Genomic DNA, 19,986 nt, shown 5'->3' on the forward strand with positions numbered 1-19,986 from the left:
ACCTCCATGAACAGACAGAGGATAGAAAAGTTAATATCTGGGAAAGTAGTCTATGTTATGATGTGGGGTCCTCCATGTCTATGATGGTTGGTCTCAGGAGAGTTGTTGCTGCTTTGCATTCAGTGCTCCTTCCTTTAAAACACTCCTTCTTAGTTCAAATTTTGTGTTTCAATCTTTTTGGCTCTGGATCATCTGACTGACCAATGTCACCTTCCTATTGGCTCTGGTCCAAGCCAGCGTCCATTTATTGCCTTCTACCGCAAGTGACAACTTGAAATTTATAGCTCTTTGTTCTAAATTAGTTCCCAAACCAGTAACCAGCTTGAATCACTCTGGGCAGACACAGACCCCACTATTCACAAACCTGCATGTTATATCATATCAAAAAAACACCTTACAAATAACTTATTATTTGAAATTATCTCTCGTTCAGCAGATTATCCGGAGCATTGTCGTTTCTATTTTAAAATACTGATTTGGCCAAGCAAAACTAGTTCACAAAATGGAGGATACCGAGCAGCTCACAAAATGGAGGATACAGAGCAGCTCACAAAATGGCTGCCTCCATTCCCTCAACCTTCTGAACCTATGTCACCTCTAAAAATTTCACTTCACTTTTAACCAGTGGAGCCACCTTCATTCACTCTCCTTCTCCCCCACTGCCTACCTGTCTGTAATTTTGATGTGATGTGTATCCTTGGATGTTCAGCTCCCAACCATGATCTTTCAGTCACATCTCAGTGATGCCTACACGTCATACCTGCCAAATTCTAACTGAGCTGCAAGATCATCTGCCTTCTGTAAACAGCATGCATTCAAATATAACACCTCCTGTTCTGTATTCATCACCCTTTTCAATTTTGCTACCATCTTAACAGACTATTACTTCTTATCTCTTTCTAAGCTTTTTGACTTTCTATTTATTCTGAAGACTTCTGTAATCTCTCCTGCACTCTCCTTTTCTTTTACTTTATCTTTAATTTTCCAAACTGTTGAACTGGTGAACCTACTACTTAATTCACCCCATCCCACTGACTGCAATTTTGCTGTATCATCTGCCTCTCTTTCCTCACAGTCTCACTATGCACTGCATCTACTTGTACACCACCTGCTCCATCCTCTACCTTATCACGCTGGTTCCCACCCCCGCTAGATTAATTTCAATCTTTCCCAACAGCTCTAGCAAACCTGCACAAAAGTGCGTTGCCCCACCTCAAGTTCAGGTGTAACCCGTCGATTTTGTAAAGGTCTTATCTTCCCCAAAAGGGAAACCAGTGATCCAGAAATATGTCCCTACACCAATTCCTTGAAATCTCCCTGTATTTTCCCTTCAGCACCTCATCCCTTTTCCTACCTTTGTCGCTGGTACCAATACATACCACAAGTTCTGTATATTCTGTGATTGAGATGTGAACGTAGGAGCCATGATCATCAAGTATCTAGATGATGGGATGACTGTTTATGGTGTGGAGAGTACTCTTAAGCTGCAGAGAGATATTGATGTGCTGACGAAATGGGCTGAAAAATGACAGATACATTTTCATCCAGACAAACGTGAGGTTGTGCATTCTGCCTCAGTCTCCCGCCTTCTCCCCATAACCATTCATACACTGACTAATCAAGAATCCATCAACTTCTGCTTTAAATATAAACACAAAATACTCTGCAGATGCTGGGGTCAAAGCAACATGCACAACATGTTGGAGGAACTCAGCAGGTCGGGCAGCATCCGAGGAAACGAACAGTCAACGTTTCGGGCCGAGACCCTTCGTCAGGACTGAAGAAGGAGGGGGCAGGGGCCCTATAAAGAAGGTTGGGGGAGGGTGGGAAGGAGAAGGCTGGTAGGTGCCAGGTGACAAACCAGTAAGGGGAAAGATCAAGGGGTGGGGGAGGGAAAGCAGGGAGGGGATAGGCAGAAAAGGTGAAGAAGGAATGTAAGGGGAAAGCACTATGGGTAGTAGAAGGAGGCAGAACAATGAGGGAGGTGATTGGCAGCTGGAGGAGGAGGCAGAGTGAAACTGGGATGGGGAAGGGAATTACTGGAAGTTGGAGAATTCAATGTTCATGCCAAGGGGTTGGGGACTACCCAGACAGTATATGGCCACCCACTTCAACTCTGCTTCACACTCCCATTCGGAGATGATGAGGCCAAACTCAGGTTGGAGAAGCAACACCTCATATACCGTCTGGGTAGTCTCCAGCCCCTTGCCTTGGCATGAACATTGAATTCTCCAACTTCCGGTAATTCCCTCCCCTGTCCCTTCCCCCATCCCAGTTTTACTCTGCCTCCTCCTCCAGCTGCCTATCACCTCCCTCATGGTTCCGCTTCCTCCTACTACCCATAGTGCTTTCCCCTTACATTCCTTCTTCATCTTTTCTGCCTATCCCCTCCCTGCTTCCCCTCCCCCACCCCTTGATCTTTCCCCTTACTGGTTTTTCACCTGGCACCTACCAGCCTTCTCCTTTCCACCCTCGCCCCACCTTCTTTATAGGGCCCCTGCCCACTCCTTCTTCAGTCCTGACGAAGGGTCCCGGCCTGAAACGTTGACTGTTCGTTTCCACGGATGCTGCCCGACCTGCTGAGTTCCTCCAACGTGTTGTGTGTGTTGCTCTGCCCTCCATAGCTGCCTGTGACAATGAATTCCACAGATTCACACTCTCTGGCTAAAGAAATTCTTCCTTATCTGCATACTAAATGGATAGCCCTCTAATCTGAGGCTGCATCTTCTGGTCCAAGACTCCCTCATCATAGGAAGCATCCTCTCCATATCCACTCTATCATGGCCTTTCAATATTTGATAGGCTTCAATGAGGTCACCCTTCATTCTCCTAAATTCCAGTGAGTAGAGGCCCAGAGCCACCAAATGCTCCTCATATGACAAGACTTTCAATTGCAGAACTATTTTTGTGAACCTCTTTTGAACTGTCTCCAATGTCAGCACATCTTTTGTTTAATAAGGGGCCCCAAACTGCTTCAAATGAGGCCTCACCAGTACTTTATAAAGCCTTAATATTACATCCTTGCTTTTATATTCTAGCCCTCTTGAAATTAATGCTGACATTGCATTTGCCTTCTTCACCACCGACTCAACCTGCAAATGTATCTTTAGGGAACCCTGCACAAGCATCCCCAAGTCATTTTGCACTTCAGACTTTTGAATTTTCTTTCCAATTAGAAAATAGTGTACATTATTTTTCTTCACTGAGGTGCATGATCATACACTTCCTGATACTGTAATCCATCTCGCAAACAAGAAAAAAATCTGCAGATGCTGAAAATCTGAGCAACACACACAAAGTGCTGGAGGAACTCAGCAGGCCAGGCTGTATCTACAGGAAAAAACAGCCGATGTTTTGGGGCGAAACCTTTCAGCAGCCTTGGAGAAAAAAAGCTGAGGAGTAGACTTGAAAGTTAGGGGGAGGGGAAAAAGAAACGCCGGGCGATGGGTGAAAATTGGAGAGGGAGGGGTGAAGCAAATAGCTGGGATGTTGATTGGTGAAAGAGACAGAAGGCCATAGAAGAAAGAAGAAAGGGGGAGAGAGGAGCAGCAGAGGGAGGTGATGGGCAGGCAAGGAGATAACATGAGAAAGGGACAAGGGGATGGGAAACGGTGATGGGGGGTGGGTGGTGGAGGCATTACTGGAAGTATCAATGACTGCATTGGTGCTGCTTCCTGCACCTGTGCTGAACTTGTCGATTTAATCCACTTTGCCTCCAACATCCACCCAGCCCTCAAATTCACCTGGTCCACTTCCAACACTTCCCTTCCCTTTCTCGATCTCACTGTCTCTACCTCCAGAGACAGCTTATCCATCGATGTCTATAATAAACCAACAGACTCTCATAGCTACCTGGAGTATATCTCGTCCCACCCTGCTACTTTTAAAAACGCCATCCCCTTCTCTCAATTCCTCTGTCTCCACCGCATATGTTGTGTGGATGAGACTTTTCAAACTAGAATGAAGCAGATGTCCTTCTTTTTCAAAGAAAGAGGCTTCCTTTCCTCTACCATCAATGCTACCCTCAATCACAACTCTTCCATTTCATGCATGACTGCTCTTGCCCCATCCTCCCGCCATGCTACCAAGGATAGGATGCTTCTTGTCCTCACCTACCACACTACTAGCCTCCGCGTCCGGCACATTATTCTCCGAAACTTCTGCCACCTCCAACTGGATCCCACCACCAAACGCATCTTTCCCTCCTCTCCCATTTTTTGCTTTCTGCAGGGATTGCTCCCTATACACTCCCTTGTCCATTTATCCCTCCCCACTGATCTCCCTCTTGGCACTTATCCTTGCAAGCGGAACAAGTGCTTTACCTACCCCTACACCTCCTCCTCACTACCATGCAAATAGTCCTTCCAGGTGAGGTGACACTTCACCAGTGGGTCTGTTAAGGTCATATACTGTGTTCAGTACTCCCGGTGTGGCCTCGTATATCGGTGAGACCCGACGTAGATTGGGAGACTGCTTCGCTGAGCTTCTATGCTCCATCCGCCAGAACAAGTGGGATTTCCCAGTGGCCACGCATTTTAATTCCACTTCACATTCCCATTCCGAAAAGTCCATTCATGGCCTCCTCCACTGTCGGGATAAGGCCACTCTTAGGTTGGAGGAACAACACCATATATTCCGATTGGGTAGCTTCCAATCCGATGGCATGAACATTGATTTCTCAAACTTACAGTAATGTGTCTACCTCACCCCCTTCACTATTTCTCATCCCCTTGTCCCTCTCTCATATTATCTCCTTGCCCACCCATCACCTCCCTCTGGTGATCCTCCCCCTTTCTTCTTTCTTGCATGGCCTTCTGTCTCTTTCACCAATCAACATCCTAGCTCTTTGCTTCATCCCTCCTCCTCCTCCAAGTTTCACCTATCGCCTGGTGTTTCTCTTTCTCCCCCCCCCCCCCCCCCCCCCACCTTTCAAATCTACTCAACTTTTTTCTCCAGTCCTACCAAAGGGTTTTGGCTGAAAATGGCAGGATACTTGGTAGTGTGGAGAAGCAGAGGGATCTGGGGGTACATGTCCACAGATCCCTGAAAGTTGCCTCACAGGTAGATAGGGTAGTTAAAAAAGCTTTAGCTTTCTTAAGTGGAGGGATAGAGTTTAAGAATCACGAGGTAATGAGGCAGCGCTATAAAACATAGGTTAGGCCACACTTGGAGTACTGTGTCCATTTCTGGTCACCTCACTATAGGAAGGATCTGGAAGCATTGGAAAGGGTACAAAGGAGATTTACCAGGATGCTGCCTGGTTTAGAGAAAATGTATTATAATCAGAGATTAAGGGAGCTAGGGCTTTACTCTTTGGAGAGAAGAAGGATGAGAGGAGACATGATAGAGGTATACAAGATATTAAAAAGAATAGATAGAGTGGACAGTCAGCGCCTCTTCCCCAGAGCACACTGCTCAATACAAAAGGACATGGCTTTAAGGCAAGGGGTGGGAAATTCAAGGGGGATATTAGAGGAAGGTGTTTTACTCAGAGAGTGGTTGGTGCGTGGAATGCACTGCCTTAGTCAGTGGTGGAGGCAGATACACTAGTGCAATTTAAGAGACTACTAGACAGGTATATGGAGGAATTTAAGGTGGGGGGGTTATATGGGAGGCAGGGTTTGAGGGTCGGCACAACACTGTGGGCTGAAGGGCCTGAACTGTGCTGTACTATTCTATATTCTATGAAACATCAACTGTACTTTTTTCCATAGATGTTGCTGGGCTTGCTGAGTTCCTCCAGCATTTTTTTGTGTGTTGCACTGTATTCCATCTGCCACTTCTTTGCCCATTCTCCTAATCTATCTCAGTCCTTCTACAGCCTCCCTGCGTCCTTAATACTAACTGCCCCTACACCAATCTTTGTATCGTCTGCAAACTTAGCCACCAAGCCATCAATTCCATCATTGAAATGATTGACATATAATATTAAAAGAAGCAGGCCCAACACTTACCCCTGTGGAAGACCATTATTCACCAGCAGCCAATCAGAAAAGGTTCACTTTATTCCTATTGTTTGCCTCCTGTCAATCAGCCAATGCTCTATCCATGCTAGTACCTTCCCTGCAATACCCTGGGTTCTTAACTTGTTAAGCAGCCTCGTGAGTGGCACTTTGTCAAGGACCTTCTGAAAATCCAAGTACATCTCCTTTGTCTATCCTGATTATTATTTCCTCAAATAATTCCAACAGACTTGTCAGGCAAGATTTTCCCGTAAGGAAACCACACTGAGTTTGGCCTATTTTATCATGTACCTCCAAGTACCCCGAAACCACATCCCTAGCAATCGACTCCAATATCCTCCCAACCACTAAGGTCAGGTTAATTGGCCTATAATTTTCTTTCTTCTCCCTCCTTCCCTTCTTGAAGACTGAAGTGACGTTTGAAATTTTCCGGTCCTCCAGAATCTATTCACTTTTGGAAGATCATTACTAATGCCTCCACAATCTCTTCAGCTACCCCTTTCACAACCCTGGTGTGTGGACCATCTGGACCAGGTGATTTATCTACCTTTAGACCTTTCAGTCTTCCAAGAACTATCTCCCTAGTAATGACTACTTCATACACTCTGCCCCCCGACATTCTTGAACTGTCGGCATTCTACGAGTGAAGACTGATGCAGAATACTTAATCAGTTTGTCCACTATTTCTTTGATCTCCTTTACTAGATAGATAGATAGATAGATACTTTATTCATCCCCATGGGGAAATTCAACTTTTTTTCCAATGTCCCATACACTTGTTGTAGCAAAACTAATTACATACAATACTTAACTCAGTAAAAAATATGATATGCATCTAAATCACTATCTCAAAAAGCATTAATAATAGCTTTTAAAAAGTTCTTAAGTCCTGGCGGTAGAATTGTAAAGCCTAATGGCATTGGGGAGTATTGACCTCTTCATCCTGTCTGAGGAGCATTGCATCGATAGTAACCTGTCGCTGAAACTGCTTCTCTGTCTCTGGATGGTGCTATGTAGAGGATGTTCAGAGTTATCCATAATTGACCGTAGCCTACTCAGCGCCCTTCGCTCAGCTACCGATGTTAAACTCTCCAGTACTTTGCCCACGACAGAGCCCGCCTTCCTTACCAGCTTATTAAGACGTGAGGCGTCCCTCTTCTTAATGCTTCCTCCCCAACACGCCACCACAAAGAAGAGGGCGCTCTCCACAACTGACCTATAGAACATCTTCAGCATCTCACTACAGACATTGAATGACGCCAACCTTCTTAGGAAGTACAGTCGACTCTGTGCCTTCCTGCACAAGGCATCTGTGTTGGCAGTCCAGTCTAGCTTCTCATCTAACTGTACTCCCAGATACTTGTAGGTCTTAACCTGCTCCACACATTCTCCATTAATGATCACTGGCTCCATATGAGGCCTAGATCTCCTAAAGTCCACCACCATCTCCTTGGTCTTGGTGATATTGAGACGCAGGTAGTTTGAGTTGCACCATATCACAAAGTCCTGTATCAGTTTCCTATACTCCTCCTCCTGTCCATTCCTGACACACCCCACTATGGCCGTGTCATCAGCGAACTTCTGCACATGGCAGGACTCCGAGTTATATTGGAAGTCTGATGTGTACAGGGTGAACAGGACCGGAGAGAGTACGGTTCCCTGCGGCGCCCCTGTGCTGCTGACCACTGTGTCAGACCTACAGTCTCCCAACCGCACATACTGAGGCCTATCTGTCAAGTAGTCCACTATCCAATCCACCATGTGAGAGTCTACTCCCATCTCCGTTAGTTTGTGCCTTAAGATCTTGGGCTGGATGGTGTTAAAGGCACTAGAGAAGTCAAGGAATGTAATCCTCACAGCACAACTGACCCCCTCTAGGTGAGAGAGTGATTTGTGCAGCAAATACGTGATAGCATCCTCCACTCCCACCTTCTCCTTATACGCAAACTGAAGAGGATCCTGGGCGTGCCTGGTTTGTGGCCTCAGATTCTGTATTATCAGCCGCTCCATGGTCTTCATCACGTGCGACGTCAAGGCAACAGGTCTGAAGTCATTCAACTCCTTTGGTTGTGGTTTCTTCGGTACCGGGACAATACAGGATGTTTTCCACTGTCTGGGTACTCTTCTCTGCTCCAGGCTCATGTTGAAGATGCGCTGTAGTGGTTCTCCCAGCTCAGTCGCACAGGCCCTCAGTAATCGTGGGGAAACTCCATCCGGTCCAGCCGCCTTGCTGGTACAGATCTTCCTCAGTTGACCTTCCACCTGTGCAGCCGTAATCCTGGGCGTGGGCAAGGTCTCCTGTGAGTGGCTATTTTCCTGTGAGGGAAGTAAGCCTGGTGTGGATTTCTGCGGTGAGGATGAGATTGAGCTGTCGAACCTGTTGAAGAAGTTGTTCAGAAGGTGCGCTTTCTCCACATCTCCACTTATGTTCGCCCCCCGCTTTGCACCGCAAAGCTGGATACCTCTCCAGCATCATTTTCCAGTGGTCCGATATCTTCTCTCACTTCCATATTACTCTTTATATATCTGAAGAAATCTTTGGTATCCTCTTTAATATTATGGGCTAGCTTCATTTTCCATATTTTCCCTCCTTATAACCTTTTTAGTTACCTTCTGTTGGTTTTTAGAAGCTTCCCAGTCATTTAACTTCCCACCAATTTCTGCTCTATCATCTGCCCTTTCTTTGGCAGTTATATTGGCTTTGACTTTCCTATCAGCTGCAGTTGCAAAATCTTACCTTTAGAATGCTTCTTGTTCTCTGGGTTGTATCTGTCCTGCATCTTCTGAATTGATCCAAGAAATTCCAGCCATCGCTAGTCTGCTGTCATCCCCACTTGTGTTCCCTTCTAATCAACCGGCCTGCTCCTCTCTCATGCCTCTGTAATTCCCTTTCCTCCACTGTAATACTGATACATCCAAATTTAGCTGCTCCTTCTCAAATTGTAGGGTAAATTCTATATTATGATCACATTGTCCTAAGTGTTCCTTTACTTTAAGCTCGCTGATCAAATCCAGTTCATTGCACAACACTCAATCCAAAATAGCTGATCTTCTCTTGGGCTCAACCATGAGCTGCTCTAGAAAGCCATCTTTAGGGCTTCTACAAATACCTCCTCTTGGAATCCAGCACCAGCCTGATTATCCAATCTACCTGCATATTGAAGTCCCCCATGACTATCATAATATTGCCTTTTTGACATGCATTTTCTATCTGCCGCTGCAATTTGTAGTCCACGTCTTTGCTACTGTTCAGAGGTCTGTGTGTAACTCCCATTAGGATCCTTTTATCCTTGCAGTTCCTTAGCTCTACCCACAATGATTTTACACCTTCCAATCCTATGTGACCTCTTTCTAAGGATTTGATTTCTTTTTTTTTACCAACAGAGCCTCTCTCCTCCCTCTGCCTACCTGCCTGCCCTTTCAATACAACAGGAGGGCACCTTTCTTACACAGAGAGTGCCAAGTACCCGGAATGCTCTACCTGAAAGAGTTGTTGAAACCATATCCCTGACAGCATTAAGAAGTGTTTCAATGAGTACTGGAATCACTCAGGCCAAAAGACTGTGGATCTAATGCTCTGAGATGGGACTAATACAATAATGGACATGTTGGGCTGAATGGCCTGTTTCCATGGTGTACAATTTTATGACTCTACACTGCTTTGATAAAGAAGGGCACTGTTTTTGTGCTCCAAAAACACTTTGGCAGAAGGACTTCCTCAGTTAAGCTTTCGCAACCCTTCTTTGCTGATCACGTTACTGCAGATGTTTGTATTCCTCCTGATTACGGCACTGAGGTCACCAAAGAAGGATTAGTTGTCACCTGCTGGAAAGAGGTGATTATGTTCAAAATTGCTCCTTGGCATTTTATACTTCTTCTGGGTGTAGGGTGCAAGCACAAATAATCATACTGTGTTGGTTCATTGTAAATTAGAACACAGGTTCTGACAGCAATCAATTATTCTGCAGGAGAGATCACAGAGATACCAGATCAGCTCATTTTAAACATAACACTGTTTCAAGTTCTTGGAGAAACAATGAACAGCAGTTAAGTCATTGGACTTTATTAAAGAGAAATGCTCTGATAAATTGGAGACCTTGCTTCACACCCACTGTTGCATTCAGAGAATTTAACAGAAAATGCTATTCTCAGTAATAATGACCATGAGCATGTTGAATTATTATAAATCCCTAATTAGCTCAGCAAATATATTACAGGGAAGAAAATCCTGTCAGACCTGTTTGTGACTCACAATGCAAGCAATTCTTATCTTGAATGGTCTAATAAGGAGCTTATATCATCACTGCATTAAAATACAGTAAGAATAAAAGCAGACAGACCAATCAAATTTGCACAATACAGGCATGCAATGTTTCCTCCAGCATTGTTGGGCTTGGAAAGTCCTCCTCAAAAATACCCTGAATAATGCTTGTTATTCACATTTGAATATAATTACTATAATCAGTTTCCACATCTATTGTTCAGGAAACATGCAAGGACAAACTGGAGTCTACATTTCCTCCTACTGTTGGCCAAGGTGGCATGATAGTGTTTTGTTGCTCATTAGAAGGAATCACAAGTTTGCCTCTCTTCCCTGGTCATTAAGCCCAGCACAGCACCCTGCAGATATTATAAACACAAAATACAATACAGATGCTGGGGTCAAAGCAACACGTACAACAAGCTGGAGGAACTCAGCAGGTTGACCTGCTGAGTTCCTCCAGCGTGTTGTACCCTGCAGATATTGTTTGGTACAGTCCTTGTAGCAGGGTTTTGGAGAACTAATCTTCCAGGTGCTTTTTTTTCCATTCTCTGTAAATGCTTCCAAATATATGAAGTGAATAATCCAGGTCATTTCTCATTGTGTCTACATGGCTTCCACCCTATTGTTAGTTACTTGTCATTGTGCAATCTTGGTGACTTTATCAGTCTATCTCCCATTATATGCTGAGTTTCAGGCTTTAATGAAGCAACAAGACAGATCATCAGTGAATATAGGCCAAAGGAGAACTCAAAAGCATTATAAAAAGCAGCCTCCAACCTGATGGCATGAATATTGATTTCTCCTTCTGGTATAAAAAAAATTCCCTTCCCCTCCCCTCTTCTTCTATTACTCACTCTGACCACTTACTTCTTCTTGCCTGTTGTTACTGCCCCCTGGGTCCACTCCTCCTTCCGTTTCTCCTACTCTCCTCTCCTATTGGATTCCTTCCTCTATGGCCCACTACTTTTCCTACCCACCAAGCTTCATCTATCACATTCTAGCTATCCTCCTTTCCTTCCCCACCACCTCTTTATTTTGGCATCTTCCCCCTTCCAGTCCTGACGAAGGGTTTCGTCCCAGGATATTGACTGTTTATTCATTTCTGCCTGAACTGCTGAATTCCTCTAGTCTTTTGTGTGTGTTGCTTATCATAAAAGGCATTTTGCAAACCCTGGGACTGTCCACAATCAGCACCACTCTTCTCCAGCCCTGTTGATTTGTCCATAACTTTAGTTCGTAGGTGTCGGAAAGCAGAGGCAGCTGACTTCAAGCATGCTAAAATATATTTATCAATACTGATAATCACTTGTAGTGCTGCTGAGGTAGCAAAGGACCTGACATTGGTTACCATTCACATTTAATTGTGGTAAATGATGGGGGTGGATCCCCGCCTGGAAGTGGTTGGTGCAGAAATTTAATAATCTTTATATCAGTACAGAGACTAAAAAAATAATGCAACATGGGAAAGGAATTCAGTAACATTTGCAGGCCAGCCTTAAAAAGGATGTCAAATTCACACTGTTGTATTCTTCACTTTGGGACTTGCATTGGGTTCACTCGTTGAATCAATGGAGTCTCTTGGCTTCAGGTTAAACACAGCAAGAAAATCTTTTCCTAATTACCTCCTACTATCCACCCACAGGTGCTGAATGAAAACTCCTCCAAGTTAAACACTATTTGGAAGAAATATTCAAAGTAGCAAAGGCAGAGAATGTATTCACAGTGAGGGAACTTCAGTACCCAGCGGCAAGTTCCCCACTGGTGACGTTGAACATATGTTGAGAGAAATAACATTTAGATTAGGTCCGCAATAGACAGAATGTATTCCCACACAAAGGACAAACTTAAGCATGCTAACCCCAGCCTAATGCAGCTGTATCTGCCTTCAATAATATTCATTGGATTTTTTGTGAAGACAAAGTTTCATTTTCAAATAAAGAGTGCCATTCAGGATATCATTTGGTACTACGAATGCACTAAATGGGCAACCACTGAACAATTCTTAAAGCTCAGAATTGTGCACCCGCAGATGAAGGTGTCTATCAGCAGCAGAAGAAACATATTCCACAACAATCATGGTCTGGTTTATCTCTAACTCCACCATTACTATGAACCTTGATTCAGTGAAGAGTTCATATCGATCTTCTTGAAAATGAAGTGCCAATCTGTGAAACTGCAGCACAGGACTAGATGTGTACACACAAAAAGCAGTGCACACCGGTGGAACTAAGTGGCCCCACAATCAGCAGCTTAGATCAAAGCTCTGCAATCCTATCACATTTACTTCTGAATGGAAACAGACAGTGAAGCAGAAGGCTCAATGAATAAGCCCTTCATCATGTGCCAAGTGGAGGATCCATATTGGCTTCCTCCAGGTAAAGATCCTACCAGCTTGTACGTTCTCTCTTCTCCCCATCTTCCATTGAGCAGAAGATACCAAACCCTTATAGCATGTTCAAGAACTGCTTTATCCCACAGATGTAAGACTATTGAATGGTTCCCTAGTACGATGGGATGTCCTTAGTCTTACAATCAACCACATAATCTTGGACCATAATGATTACCTGCACAACACTTTTTTTTGTAACTGTTGCAATTTCTTCTGCAGTTACTTATTGATTTAACTCACACTACCTCAATGCACTGACTTGATCTGCATGAACAGGATGCAATACAACCTTCCATTGTACCTCAGTATACGTGGCAGCAATAAGCTAAGAATAATTACGTATCCTCCAGTCTTTAGGTACCTCACCTATGGCTAACACAAATGCAAAACATTCTGCTATAAACCAACCTAGCAAAGCCCTAATTCAAATCTTTTAGGATTCTCTTTTAGCCTCTTGGCCAAGGTCATTTCTTGGCCACTGTGTGCTTTCCTAATTTCTTTCTTCAGTTCTTTGCAATATCTCTTTTAAAGGATTCATTTGATACCAATCTCCTAAACCTGACATACACTTCCTTATTTTTCCTGATCAATGTCCTTCTTCTTGATCAATATTCCTTAAAATTACTATCTTCATTTTTTTTTACCAGGAAATGATGGCTCTGAATTCTTAAAGGTAAGAGGACAGGCCAATGAGACAATTAAAAGGTGTACACATTTTTTTTATTAGCTAGATTACAGATTTTAAGATACTGTAACTTATGTTAGAACTCTATATAACAATAGTCCACATTGAATACAGTACACAGTTATGATCACTGCTTTATTGGAAGGATGTAATTGCATGATAGAGAATACAAAGAAGGTTTACAAAGATGTCTGGCAATAGAACACAAAACAATATAGTGCAGGAATGGGCCCTCTGGCTCATCATGCCTGTTATGACCATGACATTAAACTAAACTGATCCAATCTGGCTGAACATATTCCATATTGCCCTATTCTCTGCCTGTCATGCGTCAGTTCAAATACATTTTAAATATTGTTTTTATCACCTCTCCTAGTAGTGCATTCTAAGCACCTTACCATTCTCTATGTAAAAAAGGCCTTGCAACTCTTCTTTAAACCTTCTGCCTTGCAGCTTAAACCTGTGCACAATGGCATTTAATAGTTCCACCTGGATAAAGGCTGTTCGGCTACCATATCTAAGCTCTCAATATTTTACATACTTCTAATGGGTTGCCTGTCAGTCTTCAACACTTCAGAGAAAACAAGTTTATCCAACCTTTCCTGATAGCTCCATGCTGATTAACCTCTTCTGCATTTAATCAACACCTCCTTATCCTTACTATGGCAGCAATATTCCAAATGTAGCCCAAAGAAGAACTAGAAAAATAAAGTGTAGAGAAAGATTGGCTTAAATGGTATGGTTTTCTGTGGAAAAGAATGCTGGAAGGTTAAGAAGGGCATGGATAAGTAAATTGTGAAGGCCAATCCCCTTCAAGGAAAGTCAAAACCAGAATGAAAATATTTCAGATATTTGGTGCAAATAAAGGCAAAATGTGGAATTTTTTTAAACATGGTAAATCTGGGATAAACTTCCTGAAAGAATAGTGTGGAGAGAAAGGCTCATCAGGTGAATAGTATACCTGAACACGTCCTTGAAAAGTCAAGGCATGAGGACAATAGGACAACATTGTGGTGAATAATGGCCATGGATGGTTCTTCAAGTATGTATCCAGATTAAATGGGATCTGGTGGAACAGGTTAACAGTAGGTTGATTGGTTTCCCTCCCTCTGCCGTGAGTTATCTAATACAATTTTATATTGCGTCGTTTGTAGTCAATAAAAAACGCTGGGTAAGCTAATCTTCCATGTGAGACCTGTACACCTTGTCGATCACAGCGCACATCCATCCCACCATCTAACCTGTCTACAACATCAGCACCATGGGCAGAAAAGGATGGGCAAAATCCTCAGTCGGAGGGTCGATTGGTTTTATTCCTTGTCATTCAATAATGAAAGCCACGTCATTGGTTCGTTTGATAAAGCGGCGCCGTCGATCTGTCATTGGCGGAGATAACATGTAAACCCATTGAGGCCGACTCCCGTCAATCTGAGCCATTCTCTGCTTTTTGATTGGGTCTAGTTCATCAAAAGGGGAGGACGGTTTTCAGCGATTGGTGATGACCTGGGAACTGAGTGATGTCATCAGGCTGGAGCCCCGCCCCTTGCTGTCAGTGGAGGGCCGAGCGCTAGAACAGGCAGCTGTGGTGCGCGCCGGATCGAGGCCGCGTCTGTGCCCGGGGGGCAGCGACACACGGATGCCAGCTGATCTCCAAGACGCCAGGTAAGGTTATGGCGTCTAGTGCCTCGGAATACAGCAGCTCGTTGCTCGACGATGAGCGGGAGCCCGTCACTGTCCCCAGTGATGAACGTTCCGACTGGCAGGTTAAATGGCGGCGGCAGGGTGGGCGTTATCCCAAGGAATACAGAGGGAACCGTTGTTGGGTCAACGGACCAGGCGGCGAATCCCAGCGGAGTGCAGTCTTTGACAGTGCTGGGAACAGGGATACAGAGTCCGAAGGGGGCCAGACTAGAGTGTAGGCAGGCAGGCAGACATGGAGGATGGATGGATGGAGGGAGATTAGAAGGAGGGGAGTGGCAACACGGAGGAGGAATGGAGGGGATGGCAAGGCAAAGGAGTGACAACCTAGTAGAGGCGGACGCAGGACACGCTGACAGCTCGGTGGGTAACTGGGAAGAGCGATGAACAAGAGCTCGATTAGGAGATGCAGGGAGGGAAAGGACAAGGAGGGAGTGAGGGAGGGGAAGATGGCAGGAGTGGGAATGAAGGATGGAGGGTGGGTGGGAAGGACGGCGATGGGGAGGTGGAGAGAGGGGGAAGGAGGGAGAGATGGGGGTAAAAGAGGGAGTTGAAGGGCAACAATGGAGAGATGGAGAAGGGGAAGAATGGAGGGAGGGAAGGCGGGGTAGGAGAGTGGAAGGGAACAGGATAGAGTGGAGGGAGGGAACGGGATAGGGCGGAGGGAGGGAGTGAAGGGGATAGGGCGGAGGGAGGGAAAGGGGATAGGGCAGAGGGAGGAGGGAAAGGGGATAGGGTGGCGGGAGAGAATGGGGAAGGACAAAGGAAGGAGGGAAAAGGGAACGAGGGAGGGAATGAAAGAGGAGGGATGGAGGAGAAGGGAAGGATGGAGGAAGAGAAAGGGCAGGGATGGCGGGAAAAGAGGGAGTGGAGGATGGAGGGAAGGATGGAAGAAAGGAGGGGTGGAGCAGAAGTACGGAGGGAGAGAGGAGAAAGGGAAGGATGGATGGGGAAGGGAAGGATGGAGGGAGAGGGGAAGGTCAGAGAGGAAAGGGAAGGATGGAGGGAAGAAAAGGGTAAGAATGAAGAGAGAAAGAACAGAGGGAAAGAGTAAGGTTGGAAGAAGGGAGCGAGGAAAGGACAGAGCAAGGAAGGAAAGCTGGAGGAGGAGGAACAGAGCAAGGGAGGCAGGGAAGGGGAGGATGGAGTGAGGGGGTGAGTGTGGTGGATTACAGTGGGGAGGGAAGTATTGGAGGGCATTGGAGGACTGTGGGAATGGAAAGTGGATGGGGTGTCAGTGGCCAAATGGGTGAGATCACAGGGTATAGAAGAAGGGAGGACAGGGCATGAGGAGCCAGGGTGTGAAGGAGATGGATAGGAGATATGGTATGCGAGAGGCCTGGATGAATAGTGTTGATAGTGCAGGGTGGAAGAATGGAAGGAGAATCAGGCAGTTAGGGATGGATAGTGGGGTGGTGTGTAGGAGACTGATAGCAGAGCTGATTTGTGGTTCATGGATTGGATGTGGTTGGTGGAGAGAGGGTAATGACCTTGACATAAGAGTAGAATTTAACCATTTGTCCCATTGAGTCTGCTTTGTCATTCCATCACTGCTGATTTATTATCCATTTCAACTGTATTCTCCTGCCTTCATCCCCCAACTTTGACATCCTTACTAAAGAAGAATCTGTCACGCTCTGCTTTACATATACCAAATGACTTGGCTTCCACACCCTCTGTGGTAATGAATTCTACAGATTCACCACCTTCTCATCTCTGTTCTAAAGGTATGTCCTTGTATTCTAAGACTGTGCCCTCTGGTTGTACACTCTCCTACTATGGTAAACCACTTCTCCGCATTCACGCTATCTAGGCCTTTCAGTATTTGGTGGGCTTCAATAAGATCCTGCCTGATTCATTTAAACTCCAGCAAGAACAGGCCCAGAGTCATCAAGCTCTCCTCATACATTAACTCTATTATTCCTCTGGACTCTCTCTAATGCCAACAGATATTTTCTTAGATAAGGGGTTCAAAACTGCTCACAATACTCCAAGTGCAATTTGATGCGCCTTATAAAGCCTCAGCATTACATCCCTGCTCCCATATTTTTGTCCTCTCAAAAGTAATGCTATCATTGCATTGCCTTCTTTACCATCTCTCAACCTGCAAGTTAACCTGTAAGAAAGCTTAACAAGGGCTGCTAAATCCCTTTGCATCTCTGATTTATGAATTTGTTCCCCATTTTAAAAAAAGAAGTCTGATGAACTTGTTTGCTGTAACTTGGCTGTGAGTTTCTGGATTTTATCCCAATCCCCATGATGAAATGGCTGATTATCTCTATGCCACATCATCTTTAAGCGATCTTCAAGAAGGTGGAATACCCCACCATTGCTGTCTTATCTAATTATATTTGTATAGGAAAGCTCTTTGAAAGAAGCCATACCATCTTGCTGCAGTCATACATACGATGATTTAGACTTCTGGCACAGTGCTCTGGTGGTGGAGGGAGTCACAGTTTTATGTGGTTGCTGGAAGTTAATCTGCTTTCTGCTGCTGGCTGTTGAATTCCTTCAATGTTATTGGAGCTGTCACTTTCTAGTGGGTGACATGGTAGCATAGCAGTTGGTGTAACAGTTTACAGTGCCAGCAATCCAGGTTTATTTCCTTGCATTATCTGTAAGGAATCTGTGCATTCTCCCCTTGACCTTGTGGGTTCCCTCCAGGTACTCCAGCTTCCTCGCACATTCCAAAAGTGTACAGGTTAGGTTTAGTACGTTGTGGCAGAGGTATGGTGACATTTGTGGCCTGGCTCTAACTCATACTCAGATTGATTTGGTCATTGGCGCAAATGGCACATTTCACCATGTTTTGATATTTTGATGTCTGTGACAAATAAAGCTAATAGGTTAATCTCTAAAAGAGTTTAGGAGATGAGAAATCAAGTGAATGCCTGTGTTCTCCTGTAGCAACAGTGCTGTGTGTCTGTGCAGTTTAGTTTTTGGTCATTGGTGATCCCCACATTGGACAGTGATTTAGGGACTCGGTGACATTGGACGTCAAGAGAAAATAGTTGGTCACTTCTTGGAGGTGATCATTCCCTTGTGTGATGTAATGGTTATTCCTCACTTATCTACCCTTGTCTGAATGCTGTGTGTTGTAGATTGATTAGTTATCTGAGAACCTGCACAGAAGAACAACCCCAGTCTGATGATATGATGGAATGAACATCACTGACAAAATAATTGAAATTGGAAGGGTCTGGTGAGCAATGATATCAACAATGTTGCTATATACTGAGGAGAAATAGCAGAGTCTATTTAGCCCAATTAATTTGTTTACTTAACCTATTTGAAATGGAGCAATATTTAAAGGTTTTTTTTTCAGTGTTGTCTTTTTTGGTGTTTTTTTCCCTGTGTCTTGTCTGTTTCACAGAATGATTCCCTTCTGTGCATCACAATTTCCTGACAGGAATCTTACTTTTATTTTTTTTAGTGGCTCAAGCTTGTTTCCTCTTAACTTGAAATGCTTTGCTTAAATTTATAAAACCCACTTTTAAATTCCTGAAATAACATCTGTCATTCCCTTTTTTGGGGGGCAAAATTTTGTATTTCTAATCCTTGCCATTGTTATAAGTCGAGTTTCTTGCTCATCCATATTACTGTATTCTTTCTTCTCCACTTCTAAGGGGTAGAGGATGTCTCTAATTAAATCTCTTAAATGTGGGGTGATCCTTATACACCGGTTGCTACATTGTCTCAACAGCCTGCTTAATAGACATAAGGATATAGATGTAATTTTGCCTATATTATTTTCCTTGGACCCCTCCATTGTACCTACTCCCTCATTCTGATACTATCTCTCTTTAACTTACTTTCTCCATGTAGCTGCCTCTCTGACTTGGGTCTTCCTCCCCCACTCACCTCAGGTGTTTTAGCTGTTACTTTTATTGTTTACACTCCATCCTTCCTCCACCTTCACTCCACCACCTTGCTTTCTTCCAGAGTGAGACTATTCATCCTATCAGAGTTGCTCCCCGGTTGATGATCAACATTCCCCTGGACCCTTGTCCAGACCTCCAGGATCTCTCCTAGAAAACATTCCAGCAATCGTGCTATCTGATGTTAGCAGATTGCATCCTTCCACCTGTCTTGTGATGGATATATTTTTTACAACTGATGAAGGCAAATTCACCTGTGGGCTAGGCAGCATATTTCTTCCCTACCATAATGGCTCATTGTATTCAGTGACTGAACTCACTATTGTTTGATTTGCATTCTTTATGCTAGCTACAGGATGAGATTCTTCTGCAATCTTGAAAAATTACTAATAGGATTTAAATATACTCGTGATGTTGGGAATCGCAGATAGACTGTCAGTCCTTCATTCAAATTTGTGTTGCGATCCAACTAATTTTCTTAAAATTTTAGTTTTGGTTTTGTGGTTTTAAATTCAGTTTGAGTAGTTTGCAGGTAAGTGAAGTGGTCTGAATAAATGGGATCTGGAACGTTTGTTGACAATTTCTGGTTGTGAATGGTCTGAATGTTTGTGAAACTTCATAAGACAGTAGCTTTGATTGTGAACGGCACTAGCAGTTGGTCCAGTTCAATATTGGAAAATTCAGTAGATTAGTGAGTTTGATTTTGCTGGCACTTATTCTACTGAGCCATTTAATTTAGATGTTGACTCTCATTCACTGATGTTGAGTTGCTTCTGTGAAGAGTACAGTATGTCTTCATGCTCCTGATCTCAACAACCCTTAATGGGCATTTTTTTATATATACACACACAATTAATTGTCAAGGTTAAGATATTCCCTTTTTGAGCCATTCCTTATTTGCCAACAGTAACATAAACATCGTGCTGTGGGAGAGCAATGTATTAGTGTGGTGGATGGAATAGGAAACAATTATGACACCATTGTTTAAATGTTGCCTCAAGGCAGCACCAGCAGTCAATTTGCCTTTCACAGGATGAGTGCTCCAGTTTAAGAATTATTTTTCTACGTCCTAGACAAAAAGAAAATATCTGAAGTCTGGCTGTAGTTCT

At 44.1% G+C, this 19,986-nt stretch overlaps 1 protein-coding gene across 11 annotated transcripts in view; it reads left to right on the forward strand.

The window, feature by feature from the left end:
- Window positions 1-14,848: 14,848 nt before the first annotated feature.
- Window positions 14,849-19,986, forward strand: part of LOC140740196 (EVI5-like protein) — a 258,676-nt gene continuing 253,538 nt past the window's right edge. For all 11 annotated transcript variants that reach the window (XM_073069213.1, XM_073069214.1, XM_073069216.1 and 8 more), the window contains exon 1: window positions 14,849-14,963. The gene's annotated coding sequence lies outside the window, so the exon portion shown is untranslated. The remainder of the gene's footprint in view (window positions 14,964-19,986) is intronic.

Source organism: Hemitrygon akajei, chromosome 16 (genome assembly GCF_048418815.1).
Source record: "Hemitrygon akajei chromosome 16, sHemAka1.3, whole genome shotgun sequence".
Taxonomy (NCBI): Eukaryota; Metazoa; Chordata; class Chondrichthyes; order Myliobatiformes; family Dasyatidae; genus Hemitrygon; species Hemitrygon akajei.